We start from the raw sequence: 23,346 nt of genomic DNA on the forward strand, positions 1-23,346 counted from the left end.
TAAAAATGTGTGACAGATATTTAACAAATAACTGGCAATTGCTTTCAGTCAATCGTTTTCCAGGATCCCAGGTTCGATTCCCAGTTTGGGTCACTGTCTGTGTGGAGTCTGCACGTTCTCCCCGTGTCTACATGGGTTTCCTCCAGGTGCTTCCGTTTCTTCCCACTGACCAAAGATGTGCAGGTTAGTTAGGTGGATTGGCCATGCTAAATTGCCCCTTAGTGTCCAGAAAAGGTTGGGTGGGGTTACTGGGTTACAGGGATAGAGTAGAGGTGAGGGCTTCGGTAGGGTGCTCTTTCCAAGGGCAGAGCACGCTAACAGACACTATGCTTGTTCCCCTAGAAAGATACAAAGATACTCAACGACGAAGGAAAGCCTGAACAAGATGAAGACAACCCTGATGATTGGCATCATGATCGTCGCTGAAACAGTACAGTTGCACGCGTTACCTACCCCTATCTCCCTCACCACACAAGCCCCGAACACGACTACTCAACACAGCACCCCCAGCCCGGACACTACACCACACATAGACCCAGCCACCGATACCCCCACATGGTGTGAGAATCTCGTTGACTGGTATTCCCTGTCCTACACAATGGAAGCCTTACTAGTGATAGCCATATTGTGCAGTGTCATCCAGACAATTAGATTGCGGAAATGGAGAAGGCGAGCCTCCCGCCCTCCAGTATACACCTTTAGAGCCTCTTTCCTCGGACTCCAGCAAACCCCACACTCTTTCTGAACCTGTCTCTTTGATAAAATCCACGGTTGTTGTTTTTGTTAATAAAGCTATTTTTCTGCATGTGAATGTTAGTGATAAGAAGAAATGTGATGCTGCTATCGGATTTTTGTATTGTAAGATAAGTTCTTTAATTGCTAAATAGCAGCATGAGTGTGGTCTAGTTAGAGACAGTGAGGGGTTCCCTTTTTTATGGAATATTAAATGGCCCCCTAGGAATTTTTAGATATGTGTTGTATCAGGGAAATTTAGGTAAATGTTTTTGACCTATAGGACAGAGTAGGGTAGAATGTGTCCTTGAGTAAGGGTACCCGGCATTTCAGAGAACAAAGAAGACCCAGTATTGTGATCCTTCACGCTTCGCGTTGAGGATCAAGAGGACGGAGTGTAGCCATCTGGGATGGCCACTCACAACTAGGTACAGGGAAACTCGCAAAGCCCAGCGGGTAAAATGGACAAGCCAAGACTCAGGCAGGCTCAGCCTAAAATGCATATTTGCAAGGATGAAGTCCAGACAGTATCGAAACCCTGACCAATTAGCATTGTAATAGGGCCGATTAGCATTTGATGGCCCATCTTCACCAAAACAAAGGACTGGTACTCGAACGACCGGTACAGTCCCAGACATTTCGGCGCCACTCCCTGTTCAGGGGACGCGTAAACAACGGGGTCAGTGACTGCTTGGGACACGCCCAGCCATCCAGATCCCCGCCCACTTATTGGTTAGGAATCGAACGGAGTGATCAGGGATCACCCAATTAGTAGGGCCCAAACCGGAGGACCGCCCAAAAGAGTGCAAAAACCCCGAAGTATAAGAAGAAGAGTCCGCCACATGTTCGTCCTCTCTTGGATCTGGTACCCCGGGCACGGCTATCTCCAAGTGCAGCAACACCAGAAGCAAGTCCAAGTTCAACGCTCGCTACTCGACGGATGAGCCCAGCTGAGCAGCAGTTACTCCTTCAGACTCGATAGATCCAGAATCGAACAGCGGCCACTGTTTCTTTGACCTAAGCCGGATGCCTGAAGTTAAGTACAGGTTGTCTTAGTCGATAGGTGTAGTTAACTAATAGTGTTTATGTTTCATGACTAAATGTGTGTAAATAAAGTACCCTTGACTTTGAACTAACTAACTGGTGTTTGGCTCTTTGATCGATAGCCGGTTGAAACTTGTGATGGTATCATTTGATAGCTGGCGACTCTAAGCATTACAATACAGATAACATAGAAAGAAGGGCAAACTCACTGATTGCCATAATTGGAACAGAGCCACACAAAGGACAGAGTAAAAGAGTAAAAGAAGAAAAGGCAACAGTTCCTGCCGCCAGTGACCAGGTGTGGATGGCGCTGGCTGGACTCTGCTTTTTCTGCACGGTCGCTCGGCGGCCCAGCCGTATACAACGGCCCGCGGCCGGTGCCGCACCAAACGCGCCGGCGCAAATGCCGCCAATTCTCCAGCATCGGGGCGGCGTGGCGCTGTTGCGGCGATTCTCCGGCCCGGCGTGGGGCTGGGAGAATCGCGCCCGTTAATTCTTACAAGGGTAAAATTCCTGTCCAGTATATTCTCTGAGTGAGAATTCATGATGTATGTGCTTAGACAGAAAGTGTCAGTCATTAATTCAACCACAGAAAGCTGACCACAATCCTGTCCTCACTCACAACCCTGTATCTGCAATTTCCAGCAGGACTATGTGGACAATCATTAACGGTTGGAGAGTTTCCCAGAGGCCAACACTCGAATGCCAACTCGAGCTGAGACTAACTTATTCAGCAATGATAAGGAGCTGAAGTGGGACCTTTTGGTTTCTATTACCCTAGATAGTTGCCCTGCTGACTAGCCCACAAGGAAAAACAACTCATTCCATGATTTCACATTTCAATGCTTTTTCAGAAACTGCACACATAGAATGTGTTATAGGACAAAACACATGTGCATCGTCTTCCCCCCCTCCCCCCACCTTGGCACCCCACCTCACCCATCACCATCACAAGCACTCAGCTGAGTTCCATGCCTTTCAGTTTGGGAAGTGCATAAAGTTGCAAATTCCTCCTGCGAGCAAGAATAAACAATACAGCCCAGGTCCATAGAATCCATAGAATGTCTACAGTGCAGAAGGAGCCCATTCAGCCCATGAGTCTGCACTGACCCTCCCAAAAGTACCCAAGTAGGCCCACTCCCCCGCAATTATCCCTGTAACTCTACCTCACCTGCACATCTTTGGACACTAGAGGCAATTGATCATGGCCAATCCACCTAACCTGCACATCTTTGGCTCCTGGGAGGAAACCGGAGCACCCGGAGGAAACCTACGCAGACACAGGGAGAATGTACAAACTCCACACAGACAGTCACCCGAGGTCAGATTCAAACCCGGGTCCCTGGCACTGTGAAGTAGTAGCGCTAGTCACTATGCCAACCTGCCGCCCACATGTTAGAAAGTTACCAAGCTTGCTGTCTGCAAATTGGCTGCTGTACATCCTACATTACAAGCAGTGACTACACTTCAAAAATACTTCATTGGCTGTAAAGGACTTTGGGACATCCTGAGGTCATGAAGACTCCATGTAAATAAAAACTTGATCCTGTTTTTACTTAACTCAAAGATTTATTTCAAAAAATAAAAGTCAGTTTTTATTTCCCCACTGATGGCATACTCCCGTTAGTTTTTGACGGACCACAGAAGAATTTCTAAAACCAGAACCCTTCGTTTAGGGTCAGAAGTGCCAGAAATCCATGAGTGCGAGTTGTGTTTGTTTCACCCATCTTTTCTTAAATAAAGCAAACCACCACACCGGGACTGTGAATATGTCCTCAGAGCAATTTGCTTAATGGGATTGTTTGGGTAAACAAACTGTCATACTCGCCACACACCTGCTCCCATTGACTAACTTCAACTAGAGTTTTCTTGCTTTTTTTTTTTTTTAACAATACAGCGCAGTACAGGCCCTTCGGCCCACGATGTTGCACCGAAACAAAAGCCATCTAACCTACACTATACCATTATCATCCATATGTTTATCCAATAAACTTTTAAATGCCCTCAATGTTGGCGAGTTCACTACTGTAGCAGGTAGGGCATTCCACGGCCTCACTACTCTTTGCGTAAAGAACCTACCCCTGACCTCTGTCCTATATCTATTACCCCTCAGTTTAAGGCTATGTCCCCTCGTGCTAGCCATTTCCATCCGCGGGAGAAGGCTCTCACTGTCCACCCTATCTAACCCTCTGATCATTTTGTATGCCTCTATTAAGTCTCCTCTTAACCTTCTTCTCTCTAACGAAAACAACCTCAAGTCCATCAGCCTTTCCTCATAAGATTTTCCCTCCATACCAGGCAACATCCTGGTAAATCTCCTCTGCACCCGCTCCAAAGCCTCCACGTCCTTCCTATAATGCGGTGACCAGAACTGTACGCAATACTCCAAATGCGGCCGTACCAGAGTTCTGTACAGCTGCAACATGACCTCCTGACTCCGGAACTCAATCCCTCTACCAATAAAGGCCAACACTCCATAGGCCTTCTTCACCACCCTATCAACCTGGGTGGCAACTTTCAGGGATCTATGTACATGGACACCTAGATCCCTCTGCTCATCCACACTTTCAAGAACTTTTCCATTAGCCACATATTCCACATTCCTGTTTTTCCTTCCAAAGTGAATCACCTCACACTTCTCTACATTAAACTCCATTTGCCACCTCTCAGCCCAGCACTGCAGCTTATCTATATCCCTCTGTAACCTGCTACTTCCTTCCTCACTATCGACAACACCACCGACTTTAGTATCGTCTGCAAATTTACTCACCCACCCTTCTGCGCCTTCCTCTAGGTCATTGATAAAAATGACAAACAGCAACGGCCCCAGAACAGATCCTTGTGGTACTCCACTTGTGACAGAACTCCATTCTGAACATTTCCCATCAACCACCACCCTCTGTCTTCTTTCAGCTAGCCAATTTCTGATCCACATCTCTAAATCACCCTCAATCCCCAGCCTCCGTATTTTCTGCAATAGCCTACCGTGGGGAACCTTATCAAACGCTTTGCTGAAATCCATATACACCACATCAACTGCTCTACCCTCGTCTACCTGTTCAGTCACCTTCTCAAAGAACTCGATAAGGTTTGTGAGGCATGACCTACCCTTCACAAAGCCATGCTGACTATCCCTGATCATATTATTCCTATCTAGATGATTATAAATCTTGTCTCTTATAATGCCCTCCAAGACTTTACCCACTACAGACGTGAGGCTTTATCAACCTTGTTCTCAGCAGATCACAATGGATGTGACTGCTGATAGCATACAACACATCCAGTCGGTGACCTTGAAAAATGAAGCAAATCTGGGGAACACAACATAATGTTACATGTCATTCCACCTTTAAAGTATAAAAGGCTAAAGTAAACAGCAAAAACACTAATCAGGGACCCCAGATTGAATGTGCCGGCAAAACCTGCAATCATTCATAAATATTTAAATGTTTGTCCAGTTGTGAACTTTTGCATTTGAGTTGCTCCTCTGCAGGAATGGCCACTCAAATGCAATTGGAAATGGTGTACATTCGATAAATAAACTCTCCAGGAAGTAAATCATGTTTGCGTACCTCCGAGATCCATTCTGTCCTAAAATTCCAGTCTCTTGCTCATCGCTGATTTGAGTCACTCCACCATTGGCAGCGGTGCCTACAATCGCCTGCATCCTAAATTCACAAATGCCCTTCGAAAACCTCTCTGCCTCTGCTTCGCTCTCCCCTTAACAACACTCTGAAAACTTACTTCTGGTCACCTTCATTAACAGCTCCTTGTGTGGCTCAGGTCAAATTTTGTTTGATAAGGTTCTTGGTGAAGTACAGCACCCTGGGCACGGTTAATTCCAGGATTTTATCTTTACCAAATCACTGTGAGGAATCACTCCCGTAGAGATAAATTCAGCAGAATCAGCTGAATCAGATTCAATGCCGTTGTCACTTGATATGTGATCAACGTCTTTCAATGTTTCCTTCTTGGAGTCACTTACTTCCCAATGAGTTTTCCTAACTCCCACATGCCCTACCATTGGCATTTCATGTGCTATCTGCAGTACTTCTCTCGGGCTCACTGTGAACATGGGTGAAGTAACAACCTTCACTCCTGCCAAATCATTCCCCAAAAGCAAGTATACGCCTTCCACTGGGAATTTCTTAACCACTCCTACAACTACGGGACCTGACATTTAATCACACTCCAATGGTACTTTATACAATGGAACTGGGATAGCATTTCCACCTTCACTAATACCACCGCTTCCATTGAGCTCTCTGGAGGGAAAACCAAATCTTCTCCAGTACGAGAGTTTGAGTACCCCCTGCATCCCTTAAAATAGTGATAGGTTTGGCTACCTAAGTTGAGGAAAATGGGGTGACCTTCCCCTGAGACAAAAACCCAGCATATCTCTCATCTACCGCATTCCTCACACCTGCTCCCACAGCAGTGTTTGCTTCAGGTCTCCTATGTCCAGATAATGCCACAATCTGCCATGTTGTGTTCTCCACTTTTGTTCCCTTCAGAATCCTCATGATCTCCAAGTCCCGTGGGATTTCCTTCCAACGTCCAACATACTGAATGAACATGTTCCACCTTATTGCAATGGTAACACTTAGGCTTCCAAGTCTCACATCGCCCTCAGCCCTCAGTACCTTCCTTCCTGGTCTGAGGAGATCTCGGAGCACTCCCAGCTAGTCATCTACCTTGGTTACCTGCCTTCCTTTCACTCTGACACTTCCTATCCTTTTCAAATTGTGGGGGTGATGAAAGAAATTTATGAATTAACTCAATCGTCAACCATAATTGCTGCTTGCTTAGCAGTTTTCACCCTCTGGTCTTCAACATGGGTTCATACTTTTGGTGGTCGGGAATATTTAAATTCCTCTCAGAGAATGACCTCCCTTAGAGTCTCATAGGTAGTTTAAATTCCCAATGCTCGTACCCTTCTATCAAAATTGTTTTGCTTAACCCTTTCAAATTCTGCATAAGTCAGTCCCGGCTATTTCCTTAAATTCCCAAACATTTGTCTCTATGCTTTGCGAACCAGTTCACATGCATCCAGAATAGCCCTTCATTACCACAAAATAATCCTTAGACTCCTGCTCTGACAGGGAAGCATAATCCTTCTGTGCCCGCCCAATCAGTTTACTCTGAATGGGTAATGTCCACTTTTCTCTTGGCCAATCCATTTGCCTTGTTATTTTCTCAAAAGCCTAAAAAAGGTTTCTAGCTCCTTCTCATCGAATTTTGAGAGGGCCTGGATAAATTTAAACATATCACCAGGGGGTTCTGTTTGAGGATTAAGCAGAGAGCAAGTCACAGGTCCGGCACATACACTGACATCACACGGCATCTACATTGTGCTTTTTGCGCAAAATCACAGGGGGAGAAATTCCTCCATTTTCTAGCTGCCAGCAAGCAAGGCAGCAGGTTTGTGAAGAACTAAAGGTGGACCATTTTGTTATGAGAAAGAGAGGGCCAGAGACACCAACAAGACAGTATCTCACAACTTAATCTGCTTAAGAGAGCTGCTTAGGAGAGTTCACAGCAGGAAAAAGCAGTGCTAGTGTGAGTTGTTCAGGAGAGTCCATGGCAAGGAAAAGTAGTGCTATTGTGAGCTGTTAGGAGTCCACGGCAGAATAAAGCAGTGCTAGTGTGAGGTACTCAGGAGAGTACATGGCAGGACAAAGCAGTGCCAGTGTGAGCTGTATACAGAGCTTCAGGGCCCCTGGTGAACAGCCTATTTAGAGGAACTTAAAATCGGGAACAAAACAGTATTGTCATGTGGAGTCTCCCTTTAAAAAAGTTTTAGTCTCTTATCATGTGACTTGGAGCACATTGGGCTGTGGCTGTGACGTGAAAGGGGGCTTCAGTTTCAGTTTGACTGCTTTGGACTGCAGAAGGAGAAAGAAGTGTTTTTCTCTGTTTTAATTTTAAAAAGCTGTTCCAGTAAAAAGCACATTGTGGCTAAGTGCCTTGGTAACTTTAAAGATATAGGGCGAAATTCTCCGGAAACGGCGCGATGTCCGCCGACTGGCGCCCAAAACGGCGCAAATCAGACGGGCATCGTGCTGCCCCAAAGGTGCGGAATGCTCCGCATCTTTGGGGGCCGAGCCCCAACCTTAAGGGGCTAGGTCGGTGGCGGACGAATTTCCGCCCCGCCAGCTGGCGGAAAAGGCCTTTGGTGCCCCACCAGCTGGCGCGGAAATGACATCTCCGGGCGGCGCATGCGCGGGAGCGTCAGCGGCCGCTGACAGATTCCCACGCATGCGCAGTGGAGGGAGTCTCTTCCGCCTCCGCCATGGTGGAGACCGTAGCGGAGGCGGAAGGGAAAGAGTGCCCCCACAGCACAGGCCCGCCCGCGGATCGGTGGGCCCCGATCGTGGGCCAGGCCACCGTGGGGTCACCCCCTGTGGCCAGATCGCCCCGCGCCCCCCCCAGGACCCCAGAGCCCGCCCGCGCCGCCTTGTCCCGCCGGTAAGGTAGGTGGTTTAATTTACGCCGGCGGGACAGGCATTTTAGCGGCGGGACTTCGGCCCATCCGGGCCGGAGAATCACGTGGGGGGGCCCCCCAACTGGCGTGGCGCGATTCCCGCCCCCGCCAAAACTCCGGTGCCGGAGACTTCGGCAACCGGCAGGGGCGGGATTCATGCCAGCCCCCGGCGATTCTCCGACCCGGCGGGGGGGGGGTCGGAGAATTTCGCCCATAGTTGTTTTCCGGAAGGAGTTTGAATCCACTGTTTGAAACTGGATCAGAATTTCAGGAAAAGGACCAGTCCCATTCAAGTGAAAATACAGTGTGATGGGCCACACCCTTGAAAAGGGGTTTTGGTTAATTGGATTTTGTTACTGAATTGGAACAGCTAAGGGGGGATTAATTAAGTGTTATACATAGAATTACTGTAGCTATGTGGTGTCTTTATGTTTGCAATTGATAAAAATTATTGCTGTGTTTATATATATTTATATATATATGGAAACTACATCCATAAACTAAACCTTAGTTTCATTAAAGTGTCTTGGAAGTCTGATGAATCACACCTGCAGTGAAGGCTTTTGTGCTCATCCTAGCCAAATTCAACATAACGGTTGTAGGTCAGGTGAACTTCATAATACACTTTGGAGTTTCTAAGTCCTGGCCCATAACAGTATAACAATATATGGTTTTGTTAATTATGCCAATGCAATTCAGGATGCAAAGCCCAAGTGTGTTAAATGTAGGGAAGTACTGGCAAATGAGAGTTGGATGCTAACTATGTCTTACCTTGCAGATATCTTCTCAACTCTAAATGAACTGAACCTCAAAGGGAAGGATGGATGCTTGCTTTTTGGCACTGTGAAGAAATAGATGCTTTCCAAAAGTCATTGAAAGTTTGTCAAGTGTGAGTTCAAAGCCAAAATGACTACATGTTCCCCACACTGCTATGACACATTGAAGAAAATAGTGTCAGTAAGGGAACTGTCAATAGACTGGCAAACCTTATTCAGTCGCATCTGGCTGCACCGATCAACAGTTTCTGTCACTATTTTCCAGAGGAGAAGTTTCAGATTTTGAAAGAGAAGAGTTAGGTGAAAAATCCTTTTGAGTTTGAGACTCCAGAGCCAATTATTAACTTACAGCTCACTCCAAATGAAGAGACTGAACTTCTGCGCCTTACCTCTGACAGCTTATTAAAAGCATGCCACATGTTCATGAGATGTCAGCATTCTGGAGTAGTGCCTTGAGGAATATCCAGTGATGAGAAAAACAAGCATTTTGTTGCTATTGCCCTTCACAGTGCGAAGTCACTCCATCACCACAAAGATTAAGACACAAAGGAACCAGCTGAACTCTGCACCTGATATGCACATTACCCTCTCCTCCTATCAACCTGATTAGAGTGAGATCATGAGGACCAAGCAAGCTCACTTGTCGCATTGAAGGTAAGCAAAAATGATGTGTTGTGAGTGTTGGCCGGCGTGGGTCCTGAAGGTCGGTCAGTTTGTAAAAGTGGATCTTGGGGGAAATTCTTTTTAAAAACATTGCTCTAAATGAAAGCTTATGGGTTTTTTTCTATCTTTAACAGTAAAACTGGAAGACATCCAAATGCACTTTGACCCAAAATATGGCACATCATACACCAATTTCAGCCACCCATGTTAATCCACACCTATTCAATTTAGGCATCCTATCACAAGGAAAAGCAGCAAACCAGCAGTGAAGCATTGAAAGTAACAAATGCAGACAAAGAAAGTAATCAGGTTCACAAAGGAAAGAGGAACAAAACTTCAAGCGATATCAGAGTAAAGGTATTTTTTTTCTAAGTATATTCAAAGAAATCAAGCGATTAAAAAGAATATGGGCACATTAAAGACAAAAGCAAGTGAAACCTCAATGAAGCTTTTCAGTTCTACTGACATATGAATCTGACCAAGCATGTGCTTCTGCCTCCATGGTTAGCTTTTCCTGGAACACACTGTTACCAGTGGTTATTGTTATGGGCCAGGGCTTAGAGAACCCCAAAGTGTATCATGGAGTTCACCTGACCCACAACGTTTAATAGATTGTGGTTATGGGGAGCATAGGGACCTACTTTACAGGTGTGGTGCAACAGAGGGCTAAAATACTTTTAAATTAAAACAATGTTTATTTATGAAACCAGTTAGCACTTTATAAACCCGCAGTAAATATCTTAACAACTATCAACACCAATCATCCCCACAGATACAATATTCTATAAGTAACCCTTAATCTTTCCTTGCAACATCCATAAGACAAAAGACCCTTTTTAAACACAGAGATCAGGTTTAAATTCTCTACTGAGAGCAGATATCACTTTGAAATCATCCAGATGATCTGGAGACAGTCTTTAGATTTCAGCGAGATCCTTATACAGGGTGCTTATGCTTGTTTTTCCTGCAGCTATCCAGCTCTCAAAACAAAACTAAAACACACTGTAGCTGCCTGCTCAAAAACAAAAGTGAAAGACAGACAGCCAGCTCCACCCACTCTCTGATATCACTGCAGCTATCTGACAAACACACATTTCTTAAAGGTACACCCACTACAGCTATTCGATAAACACCCCTTTCTTCAAGATACTCGCACATGACATTATAGATTCAGGTGCACCACTCTGCATCAAACATGGCTGGCAGTTACTGCCTGCGATAGGCATATTGGCACCTTCCATGGCCATAAGATCCTGGAGTGGAACTTCAATCCGGTACCTCTGTCTCAAAGGTAGGGACACTATACATTACACCACAAGATTGTGATGGATAATCAAGAAATTAGAGAATTGTTAATTTAATTGTTCATCCGTTTTCACTGTAGACACGTATAGAAGCCAAAGGTAAACCTGGAGAGGACTTTATTGGAATTATTATCAGTAAGATAATGGTAATGGAGAAAATAATGTCACTTAAATATACCTCCAGAACTGATAATTTCCACTCCAGGCAATTAAAGCCACTAGGAGAGGAATTTGCTGATATATTTGTCATGATCTTTCAAAGCTCTCTCGATTTGAGAATTGTTTTTTTGAACTGGAAAATTGAAAATGTCAGTCCTGACTTCAGAAGTGAAGGAAAGGGAAAACAGAGAAATACAGACCTGTAGTTTACAGTGAGGAAGGTATTAGAACCTATCATCATTGGGGTGGCATGGTAGCACAGTGGTTAGCACTGCTGCTTCACAGCTCCAGGGTGCCAGGTTCAATTCCTGGCTTGGATCACTGTCAGTGCAGAGTCTGCACGTTCTCCCTGCGTCTGCGTGGGTTTCCTCCGGGTGCACCGGTTTCCTCCCACAGTCCAAAGATGTGCCGGTTTGGTGGATTGGCCATGCTAAATTGCCCTTAGTATCCAAAAATGTTAGGTGGAGTTACTGGGTTACGGGGATAAGGTGGAGGCGTGGGCTTCAGTAGGGTGCTCTTCCCAAGCGCCGGTGCAGAGTTGATTAGCTGAATGGCTTCCTTCTGCACTGTAAATTTTATGATTCTATGATCATGTCAGAGTGACTGAGCACACTTGGATAAGAATGAGCTATCAAAGAAAATCAGGATAGGTTTGTGAAACGTAGATCATACCTGATTAATCGGGGTACATTCTTAAGGCAGCCAAAATATTATGGATAGGAAAATATCTTTGGATTTTATCTACGTGGACTTCCAGAAGGCATTTCATAAGGTTCCAAACATAAATATTTCAGCAAACATAAAAGTGTCCAGAATTGAAGGAACCTTGGAAAGGCAAAGACTGGTTGTGGTTTCACTGGGTGACGGGAAAGGCTCAACGGCCTGAATTGTCAACTTCTGTTCATACGTTCAACCTTGAACTGAACTTCAAAACAGTTATCCAGTCTATTGCTGAGATCGCTCCCCTCCACCTCAACTATCATCGTACCTCTTGTTTACCATCAATGGAAACATCCTCCATGATGTCCTGTATTTTCTGCTTGTTATCCTCCTGATTCCACTCAATAAAACTGCATCTCGTTCACAGCAGCATGGCAATGCAACTTCACAAACCTACCTCCATCATCCACTCCATCCACACCAACCTCCCCAGATTTCTTGTCCCCCAACAATTTAATTTCATAATTTTCTTCCTCATCTTTGAATTATTCCCTGGCGTCATTCCAACTTCCTCTACTATTTGTTTCAAATGCAAAGTCCCTTTGCAGCTCTTATTTTTTTTGACTATGTATCTGTGCCTATGCTTCCCCATGATTGAGGTCATCGGGCCTACTGAAAGTCCCTTTGAAATTTTTATGCTGAGTGTTTTTTGCTTTAATACATCTCTCTCAACTTTAAGAAGATTCAAACCTCACCTCCTTGACAGAGTCTGAGACCACATTTTCTAACTTTCGCTATTATAACTTGCTTGGTCACCAACCTTACCACTTGAGTGAGGTTTAGGCTAGTTAATGATAGGTACCACAAAAATATGAGTTATTAGGATTCTCATCAATATATTTCCTGGACTACCGGTGGCTTCAATGTAAGTAAAAGTGTAGCAGTCCTATTAGTTAGAAAGTCTTTATAAATTTTAAATATAAAAATGCATACATCCAGAAGGTTGATTCTACAGTGGTTACAACATTATAGGATGTAGATAAGGGAGTGAAAAGGTGAGGGCTATAACTGTCCAGAGAGGAATGGGTGATGAGAAGGTAGTGGAGAGGGCTGTGTGAAGAGGGTGAGGGAGTGAAGGGGGTTGGCCTGAGGTCTGTGAGGGAAATTGGGAGTGAGAACGGTATATGAGATGGAGTATGAAGAGGTTGAGGGAAGGTGAGGGAGTGATTGCCTGTTGAGGGGGTGAGGGCAGCGAGAGATTGAGGGGGATGGGCCTCGGAAGTGATGGGGTTGAGGGATGAATAGAGGGAGTTGAAGCGGAAATGATGGGCTGAGGAGATGAAGGTGATGAGGGGTTGAGGGTGACGAAGGGATTAGGGAGTGCAGGGGTGATGTGAGGTTGAGGGGATAAAGGGCTGATGTGGTGTTGAGGTGAGGAATATGGGGAGGGGTGTGAGGAATTATGGGGGTTGTGGGGTGGAGATGGATGTGTGAGGAACTGATGGGTGAGGGTTTGAGGAGGATGCTGATGTGAGAAAGATTGGGGTTTGATGGGGTGAGGAAGATTGGTGGGGGTGGTGAGGCGACAGGAAATAGATTTAAATTGTAACACATTTATGAGGTGCTTTTGAAATTCTTTCTGGCTAATTTATTTGTGAATGGATGAAGTGAAGGTGAGCCTTTTAACCTTCCTGCTGCAAAATCGTATTCCCTTGCAGCCTGGAGCTGAAAGCAAGAATGCAACTTGGGTCATAAATGCTAAACTAAGCACTGCTCCTCGGAGATCAGAACGAGGATCACTGTTCAGATTAGGGATTTGGACTCGGGATTCAAAAGTACAACTTCAAAATCTGAAAACAACATAAATCATAAATTTGTGGATTATTCGGAGGAAGGCTGCGACAACATTAGTAAACGTGTAGGTTGGGCAGGTAATTGGCAAATCAATTTTAATAGACTGAGCTGTATGAGCTGGTGCATTTAGTGCGAGGGAAAACGAGTTGACTACTTCTTGGAAAACAAGTCTAAAAGGGGTAGAGATACAAAGGGGTGTTCGGAGTTTAAACTCAGATCATTAAAAGTAGAAACACACATTAACAAAGGCCTACAAAGTGCAAACAAGAAACTGGGGAGTCATTTTGAGAGGAACAGATTTAAAAAACTGATGTTATGTTCAACGTGTATAGAAGCTTTGGTTAAATGCCACAGCACCGTGCACAGATGATATAGAAGCATTGGATAATGTATGAGAATGATTGACAAGGATGTTCCCAGAATTGAAAGGATGCATCTATCAGAAAATACTGAAAAGTTAATTTTTCTCGAAAAGAGAAGACGTGTTCTGATGGAAGTCTTTAAAATGATCAAGATGCTTGACAGGGTCGATATAGAGAAAATATTTCCTCTTATGAGAAAGTCCATGACTCGGTTTAATTTAAGGTTGGCAAAGTCTCATGCAGGTCAAAATATTGTCATAGTTTTGTTAACCAAATACCTTGGTCCGTGGTGTAAATTGTATTAAAGACTATGTCATTATTGATAGCCTCACTCCTCTTCCTCCTAAACTGTACCCCATTGACAGAAACAATCTTTTGAATAATATGCCTTTTAACATCTTAGTCATTACTGAACAGGAACAAATTAACTGTAAATTATTTGTCACAGAAAGCTTTGAAAACCATTCTAGTTTACTGCAGACATGGATTTATTATTTCTCTGACGATAAAGGCACTGTTTTTAACAACGTACCATAAAAATTTATGCCCATTGCTGAAAATTTCAAGCTATGTAACAGAACTTAAATGCATGATCTATGTATTGACTCTTAATTCCCTTCTCTTAATAGCATATTTGTGTGAACCTTTTTAAAAAGTGTATTTACCATTGATACATTGTCTGTCAACTTCTGCATTTAAGGGGCATTTAACAATGGTGAAATGGCATCTAATGCTGACTGTATTGTGCCCCAATGTAAGGACCTACTACAATGCAGGGCAGGGCAGTAGTATTAAAATTATACCAGCAGTTCTTCAGCTTCACAAGTCAAGAGGAAGGTGGAACACATCAATGCGTGGGCAGAGTCCTGTTGTGTGCCAGCCACATTGTCAAGAGGGTACGGCAATTGGCTTCTTAAACAACACTACAAACTTAGAAACGGTTCAGTCAACTGCCTTGCAGCCTTTTTCAATTCTAAAATGAAAGTTCGAGGCAGATCACCCCAGTGTTGTGCAACTGAACTGATAGAACAATCAAATCCCTATAGTGCAGAAGGGAGCCATTCGGCCCAGCGAGTCTGCACTAACCCTTCGAAAGAGCACTCCACCCATATCCACTCCCCCCGTCCATCCAGCCCTATCCTTGTAAACCATAACCTAACTGCACATCCGATGGACACTAGAGGGCAATTTTAGCATAGCCAACCCACGTAATCTTCACATCTTTGTAGTGTGGCAGTAAGCTAGAGAACCCGGAGGAAACCCACGCAGACACGGGGGGAAATGTGCTCACTCCACACAGTCACTCAGAGTTGAACCCGGGTCCCTGGCACTGTGAGGCAGCAATGCTAATCACACTGATGATAGGTTAACTGAAAAACAATTGTCAGCAGCAGGAAGTGATCCATACCACTTGAACTTTCTGCCACTTTTTGCCCATTGATAGCTTTGTGCTGCAGGCCATTTAGCCCATGGTGTATTGGATTAGTATGACCAAGCACACAGAACTGGTTGTGTATTGAGTCTGTTTTACATTTGTAAAGCAGATACAATAATAATAAACTTAGTAGTGCAAGTTCTTTAATGAAGAGCTTAGCATCTTTGTAGGTCCCCTTTGTGGGCGGCATGGTGGCGCAATGATTAGCACTGCTGCCTACAGCGCTGCGGACTCGGGTTCGATCCCGCCCCCGGATCCTGTTTGTGTGGAATTTGCACATTCTCCCCGTTTCTGCGTGGGTTTCACCCCCACAACCCAAGGATGTGCAGGGTAGGTTATTTGGCCACATAAAAATTTTTTTTTTTTAAATTGGATGTCCCTTTGTGGAAATTGACTATCCATAAGCAGAGCAGACCACTCTGGACACTTTAGCAGCCCTTACCTTCAGAATTACTTGCTGTGGTAGCATTTCCCCCACATTCCTGACATGATTGTGCCCCCCCCCCCCCCCACCCCCCTCCCCCACTGCTTGTCATTCCAAACCCGACCCTCATCTCCTAGGTCTTCCCTTCATCCTACTTCAAGCAGTCTGTGGATGTGGAACAGACGCTGACAGCTCAGGCAAATATATGCTAATTTCCGGTTGGCTTTGGGATGTACAGTGTCAGCACATCACTGTTTACAGACCCAAAATTGGGCATTAATCTATTTTGATCCATGGTACATTGTTGGAGAGGCCTCTCAGAAGACAGCTAAGAACATAAGAACATAAGAACTAGGAACAGGAGTAGGCCATCTGGCCCCTCGAACCTGCTCCGCCATTCAATGAGATCATGGCTGATCTTTGTGGACTCAGCTCCACTCTCCGGCCCGTATACCATATCCCCGAATCCCTTTATTCTTTAGAAAGGTATCTATCTTTTTCTTAAAAACGTTTAAAGAAGGAGCCTCAACTGCTTCACTGGGCAAGGAATTCCAGAGATTCACAACCCTTTGGGTGAAGAAGTTCCTCCTAAACCCGGTCCTAAATCTACTTCCCCTTATTTTGAGGCTATGCCCCCTAGTTCTGCTTTCCCCGACCAGTGGAAACAACCTGCCCACATCTATCCTATCTATTCCCTTCATAATTTTATATGTTTCAATAAGATCTCCCCCGCATCCTTCTAAACTCCAATGAGTACAGTCCCAGTCTACTCAACCTCTCGTCATAATCTAATCCCCTCAACTCTGGGATCAACCTAGTGAATCTCCTCTGCACTCCCTCCAGTGCCAATATGTCCTTTCTCAGGTAAGGAGACCAAAACTGAACACAATACTCCAGATGTGGCCTCACCAACACCTTATACAATTGCAGCATAACTTCCCTAGTCTTGAACTCCATCCCTCTAGCAATGAAAAACAAAACTCGATTAGCCTTCTTAATCACCTGTTGCACCTGCACACCAACTTTTTGCGACTCGTGCACCAGCACACCCAGGTCCCTCTGCACAGCAGCATGTTTTAACATCTTACCGTTTAAATAATAATCCATCCTGCTGTTATTCCTCCCAAAATGGATAGCCTCACACTTGGCAACATTGAATTCCATCTGCCAGACCCTAGCCCATTCACCTAACCTATCCAAATCCTTCTGCAGACTTCCGGTATCCTCTGCACTTTTTGCTTTACCACTCATCTTAGTGTCGTCTGCAAACTTTGCCACATTGCACTTGGTCCCCAACTCCAAATCATCTTTGTAAATTGTGAACAACTGTGGGCCCAACACTGATCCTTGAGGGACCCCACTAGTTACAGGTTGCCAATCAGAGAAACACCCATTTATCCCCACTCTCTGCTTTCTGTTAGTTAACCAATCCTCTACCCAAGCTACCACTTTACCCTCAATGCCATGCATCTTTAGTTTATGCAGCAACCTTTTGTGTGGCACCTTGTCAAAAGCTTTCTGGAAATCCAGATATACCACATCCATTGGCTCCCCGTTATCTACTGCACTGGTAACGTCCTCAAATAATTCTATCAAATTAGTCAGACACGACCAACCCTTTATGAACCCACGCTGCGTCTGCCCAATGGGACAATTTCCCTCCAGATGCCCCGCTATTTCCTCCTTAATGATAGATTCCAGCATTTTCCCTACAACCGAAGTTAAGCTTACCGGCCTATAATTACCCGCTTTCTGCCGACCTCCTTTTTTAAACAGTGGTGTCACGTTTGCTACTTTCCAATCCGCTGGGACCACCCCAGAGTCTAGTGAATTTTGATAAATTATCACGAGTGCGTTTACAATTTCCCTAGCCATCTCTTTTAACACTCTGGGATGCATGCCATAAGGGCCAGGAGACTTGTCTACCTTTAGCCCCATTAGCTTGCCCAATACTGCCTCCTTAGTGATTACAATCATCTCAAGGTCCTCACCTAAAGGACATATTTCTCAGAAGACAGCTAAAGGACATTATCAACAACATCATGTTAGCGTCATTATTAATCATGGTCTGTGTCAAGAAATTCTCCCTTTATTTGTCATTAAATTCAATAACTATAACAGTTTGGGGAGAAGGTCTTAGCAGAGTTTCACACTTTGCTCTTTCACATCTGACAACAAGATTCCCATCCAGTTGAGAGAAACAGGGTGAACATCTCCTCTCTCTTACGTGAATGGCCCTAAGTGAGATGAGCCTGGTCTGTTTCCAGTTGGGATATGCACAAAGCTTAAAGCTCAAATAAATAGTTGAGGTAGGCTTCTGAAATGTCACACTGGTATGGATGGAAAGGAAAATTTAACCTCTACAAGTAACAGCCCAAATCCGTACATTACAAATATCAATAGGACATGTATAATTAAATAATATTCAGAGACATTTAAGGGATATGTAGTACAGGTATATGTAAATCATTATATATTTTTATATATACAGTAAACTATAAGGGTATGATTTTGAAAAGTGTAGGTGAGCTTCTCAGACTTTTGTTCTCCACATACCCAAACCTTAAAGGTATCAGGGCAAGTGATAAGGTGGTTAATAAAGTGTCTGGATTACTTAGGTTTATGAAGAGAGGAACAGAACATAAAAGCAAAGAGGTCATGCTGGAACTTTCAGAATCACTGTTTTGGTCTCAATTGGAGTATTCTGGACACTTCAGGGCACCACACTTCAGGAAAAGTGTAAAGACCGATGAAAGAGTAAAGGTTACTGAGATGTTACCAGCAGTGAGAGATTTCAGTTCTGAAATGAAGTTGGAAAAGTTAGGACTGTTCACCTTGGAAGAGACAAGATTAAGAAATTACCTAACCCGGGTTTTCAAGATGATGAGAGGTTTTGATAGATTAAATAGGGAAGAACTATTCCCTCTGTCCATTGAGTCAATAACCAGAAACTGTGGATTCAAAATCATTCGTAAAATAGCGCGATGAAAGATGAGAAATGATTTTACTCAACAGCTTGTTGGACTCTGGAACACTGTGTGTGTATATAAAGGTGTTAGAAGTTGATTTCATTAATCATTTTAGGAGGAAGTGGACTGTTACACAAAGATGAGGAACGTATAGGGTTACGGACAAGAAAACAGTGATATGGGACGAAGCACTTCAGTTCTTTCAAAGAGTGAGCACAGGCATGGAGGGCTGAATGGTCTTTCTGTGCTGGATGCTTCCATGAAATCAATTCTGAATCAGACATAGCCATGATAACAACGCCATGCCCAAATTTCCATCAATTTTTGCTTTGGTGTCATCGGATTGAAATAATTTTGATTTACTTCACTTCTCGCTCCACTTTGACTTTTGTCTTCCCTCCTTTTCTCTTCCCTCTCTATCACCCTGCGCCTTCACTTGTTCATTTGAGGACAGGAACAGTTGTAGGCTATCCAGCCCCTTGAGCCTTTCAACTGGATCAAGACTAATTTTACCTCAACCCATTTACCCACCTTTGGTCCAATATCCCTCGATACTTTGAATAAAATTAATCTCCGTCTTGAAAATGTAAATCATCCAAGAATCCACAGCCTTTTGTAGAAAAGGAGTTGAAGCTTTTCATTACTCTTTGTGAGAAAAATTGCTTCCTGATTTCACTTCCAAAATTTCAATTAAACACTCCGATTTTACAATTATAAACCTTTATTCTAGCTTTGTGCATTAGAGGACTTGGCTTCACTATATCTATCCTATCAAATGTCTTTATCATTTTAAATACCTCAACGAGCTGACACTTCAACCTCCTAAAATCATTGGCATATAAAACAGAATGCCCCAGAGAATGTTATTATGACCATACCTGTACATCAATAACTTGGCCGGGATTCTCCCCTACCCGGCGGGGCGGGGGGACTCGGTGGGATGGAGTGGCGGGAACCACTCCGGCGTCGGGCCGCCCCAAAGGTTTAGGGGCCAAGCCTTCACCTTAAGGGGATAGCCCCGCGCCACAGTGGTTTGCGCGCCGCCGATTGGCGACAAAGGCCTTTGGCGCCACGCCAGTCGGGGCTGAAAGGACTTTGCCGGGCGGCGGAAGTCCGCGCATGCGCAGGAGCGTCAGCGGCTGCTGACGTCATCCCCGCACATGCGCAGGGGGGGGTGTCCCTTACGCGTCGGCCATCGCGGAGTCTGTGCTGAGGCGGAAGGAAAAGAATGCCCCCACGACACAGGCCCGCCCGCGGATCGGTGGGCCCTGATCGCGGGCCAGGCCACCGTGGGGGAACCCCCCTGGGCCAGATCGCCCCATGTCCCCCCCAGGACCCCGGAGCCCACCCGCGCCGCTAGTCCCGCCGGTAAGGTAGGTGGTTTGAAACACGCCGGCGGGACTGGCATGACAGCAGCGGGACTTCAGCCCATCGCGGGCCGGAGAATCGCTGGGGGGGGGGGGGGGCAGCCAACCGGCCCTGCCGAATTTTCAGTGCTGGAGAATTCGGCGGCTGGCGGGGGCGGTATTCACGCTGCCCCCCAGCGATTCTCCGACCCGGCGGGGGTCGGAGAATCCTGCCCCTTTTTATTTCAAATTGGTCAAATTTGCAGATGATACTAAAATGCAAGGGATGCGGGCAAATTAGTAGAGACAGCTCAGATGTTACAGAATCAGCTGAAGTGACCAGACAAATTTTAAATGCAGACAAATGGAACAAACTGCACACAGAAAGGAAAACAGGAAATGCATGTATTCCATGTGTAGTGTTGAAATATTGAAGAATGAAGTCGAAAGAAATCAACAGATCACTGCGGACTGTATACTTTGAGATCTTGACCAATGCAGAGCAGCAAATGCGGGGCGCGATTTAACAGGAAAGATTCAGAGTGTCATTATGGGTGTGACTTCCTCAATGTTCGCTGACGGCCACGCCGGAGAGATGGGGCCTGTGTTTAATGGCACTTAGTCCCGAAAATGAACCCCGACGAGCTTCACTAACTGTCTCGCCATCCGATACGTCTACTCGCGCCGGGCAGATCTCCGCTAACAAGTGGGAATGACTTTTAAACGCTTCCCCACAACTCACTCCAAGTCAACACACATGCATGGCACCACAACAGACCCTCTCCTCGCTTCAAGGATGCCAACTTGGCCAGAGGGATGGGAGACGAGACATGCTGTTCCCACGGACGGGCCGGAGGACCAGCATCAGGGCCGCCAATGCCACTTGGGTGGCAGTGACAGTGGTCATCAGTTTGGGCAACGTGACCAGGGGGACCGCAATACAGTGCAGGAAGAAGACCATGACCTCCACTGTGCTGCAAAGGTATTTTAACACCGGGCCCCTGGCATCAGTTCCGCCTGCCACCCCCTGACCTCTGACGCCCCCCACCCCCGATCCAACAAGTCAGCAGCTGGCATCTCACACCTTCCCCACATATGATAACTGCTTTTGTGCCCCATTACACCCTGGCACCCACCAGCACAACCCATCCATGCCCATGCCACCTGCCATTGACCCCTTCCCCACCCCCCCGATGCACCAAACGTGCGGCTCACAATGCCCCCTCTGTCCCCGCAGATGTTAGCCCATAATAGGGATGAAATGGCTCAGGCGGATGGCATAGTCCCAGATATCAGAGCCCTCACCCTCTATAAGGAACAGGCCTTGGAGATTGCGTGGTTAGGTGAGCAGTCACCGACAGCGAGGTGGGCCTGCGCCACAGAGGTGAGAACCACTACCCTGTCACCCAGGTGACTTGCCTCAAATGAGTTGTTCATGTCAGACAAAATGATCCTTCTCTCACACTGGCCACATGTCCATTCTCTCGCAGGATCTTCACCTGATTGGGTCCATCCAGGGCCAGGCCATCTGGGGTTGGCCCCCTCCTCCCCCACCCGCCACCAAGAAAACACCTTGGAGGAGAGCTCCGAGGAAACACCTTTGTGTGTCACAGCAATCATCCCCGCCTTCCACCAGCGCAGAGACATACACTTCAGTGGAGGACATTTGTGGGCCGGCTTCTGGGCTCAATCTGGTGAGCTACACATAAATGCTGGTGCACATCAGGTGGAGGCAGGAACACCCAGGTGAACAGCAGTCGGAGGTCTCCAGCTGAGTCCCAGTCAGATGCTGAGCCTCTGGGCAACGTTATCCCAGACCTGATGCAGATGCTGGGGCATGGCCATGAGATTTAGGAGGGGAGATCAGCGACACTCTGGTTAGTATATAGCCGATTGGAGGAGTCCCAAAGGTTACGGGGGCAGGAGACAGCATTGGTAATGTGTGCCACCGAGGCCAACACTGCTAGGGTAGCGACTGCAGTGGAAAGCCTGGAGCATGACGTTAGCGCCTGGTGTCCAAGGCATGGCTCAGTCTGTGATAGAACATAGAACATTACAGCGCAGTACAGGCCCTTCGGCCCTTGATGTTGCGCCGACCTGTCAAACCACTCTAAAGCCCATTTACACTATTCCATTATTGTCCATATGTCTATCCAATGACCATTTGAATGTCCTTAGTGTTGGCGAGTCCACTACTGTTGCAGGCAGGGCATTCCGCGCCCTTCCTCCTCTCTGAGTAAAGAACCTACCTCTGACATCTGTCTTATATCTATCTCCCTTCAATTTAAAGGTATGTCCCCCTCATGCTAGACATCACCATCCGAGGAAAAAGGCTCTCACTGTCCACCCTATCCAATCCTCTGATCATCTTGCATGCCTCAATTAAGTCACTTCTTAACCTTCTTCTCTCTAACGAAAACAGCCTCAAGTCCCTCAGCCTTTCCTCATAAGATCTTCACTCCATACCAAGCAACATTCTGGTAAATCTCCTCTGCACCCTTTCCAATGCTTCCACATCGTTCCTATAATGCGGCGACCAGAATTGCACGCAATACTCCAAATGCGGCCGCACCAGAGTGTTGTATAGCTGCAACATGACCTCATGGCTCCTAAACTCAATCCCTCTCCCAATAAAAGCCAACACTCCGTACGCCTTCTTAACAACCCTCTCAACCTGGGTGGCAACTTTCAGGGATCTATGTACATGGACACCGAGATCTCTCTGCTCATCCACACTGCCAAGAATCTTACCATTCGCCCAGTACTCAGTCTTCCTGTTCTGGGGCATCCCTGTGAAGCCGGAGAATCCTGCTGCCCTGGCCTGGGTCCAGCTCAAAGTTGATATAGTTAGCTGCCCGGGCATAAAGGGCATCCGTGACCTCATGGATGCAGATGTGGGCTGTAGTTTGGAAAATGATGCACATGTCCCCACTCGACCCCTGGAATGGACCGGTGGCACAAAGTTTCCGCACCATCTTCTTGGTGAGACGGGGTCTCCTGCAGCACATGATGTCAGTCATCTCTGACCAACAATGCCTGTACATCTCGGACCATCGCTGTGTCTCCCTCTGGGTACCTCCTTGGCCTGATGGGCGGCCAAATCTGCGCCGTGAGGCAGCACTGCTAACGATTGC

The 23,346-nt window shown here is 46.0% G+C and overlaps 1 protein-coding gene and 1 long non-coding RNA gene across 4 annotated transcripts in view; one reads left to right on the plus strand and one right to left on the minus strand.

Moving 5' to 3' along the window:
• The window catches only part of LOC140410474 (CUB and sushi domain-containing protein 1-like), a 3,392,839-nt gene that overhangs the window by 2,408,249 nt on the left and 961,244 nt on the right, over window positions 1–23,346 (minus strand). The window lies entirely within an intron of this gene.
• LOC140410473 (uncharacterized) overlaps window positions 1–23,346 on the plus strand; it is a 178,467-nt gene that overhangs the window by 153,027 nt on the left and 2,094 nt on the right. For 2 of the 3 annotated variants that reach the window (XR_011940657.1, XR_011940659.1), the window contains 2 exons: window positions 9,039–9,690; window positions 9,834–10,056. This is a non-coding gene — a long non-coding RNA (uncharacterized lncRNA). Of the gene's footprint in view, window positions 1–342; window positions 431–9,038; window positions 9,691–9,833; window positions 10,057–23,346 lie in introns of all 3 variants that reach the window. The other variant, XR_011940658.1, reaches the window with a different exon arrangement.

This window comes from Scyliorhinus torazame, chromosome 4 (assembly GCF_047496885.1).
Source record: "Scyliorhinus torazame isolate Kashiwa2021f chromosome 4, sScyTor2.1, whole genome shotgun sequence".
Lineage (NCBI taxonomy): Eukaryota > Metazoa > Chordata > Chondrichthyes > Carcharhiniformes > Scyliorhinidae > Scyliorhinus > Scyliorhinus torazame.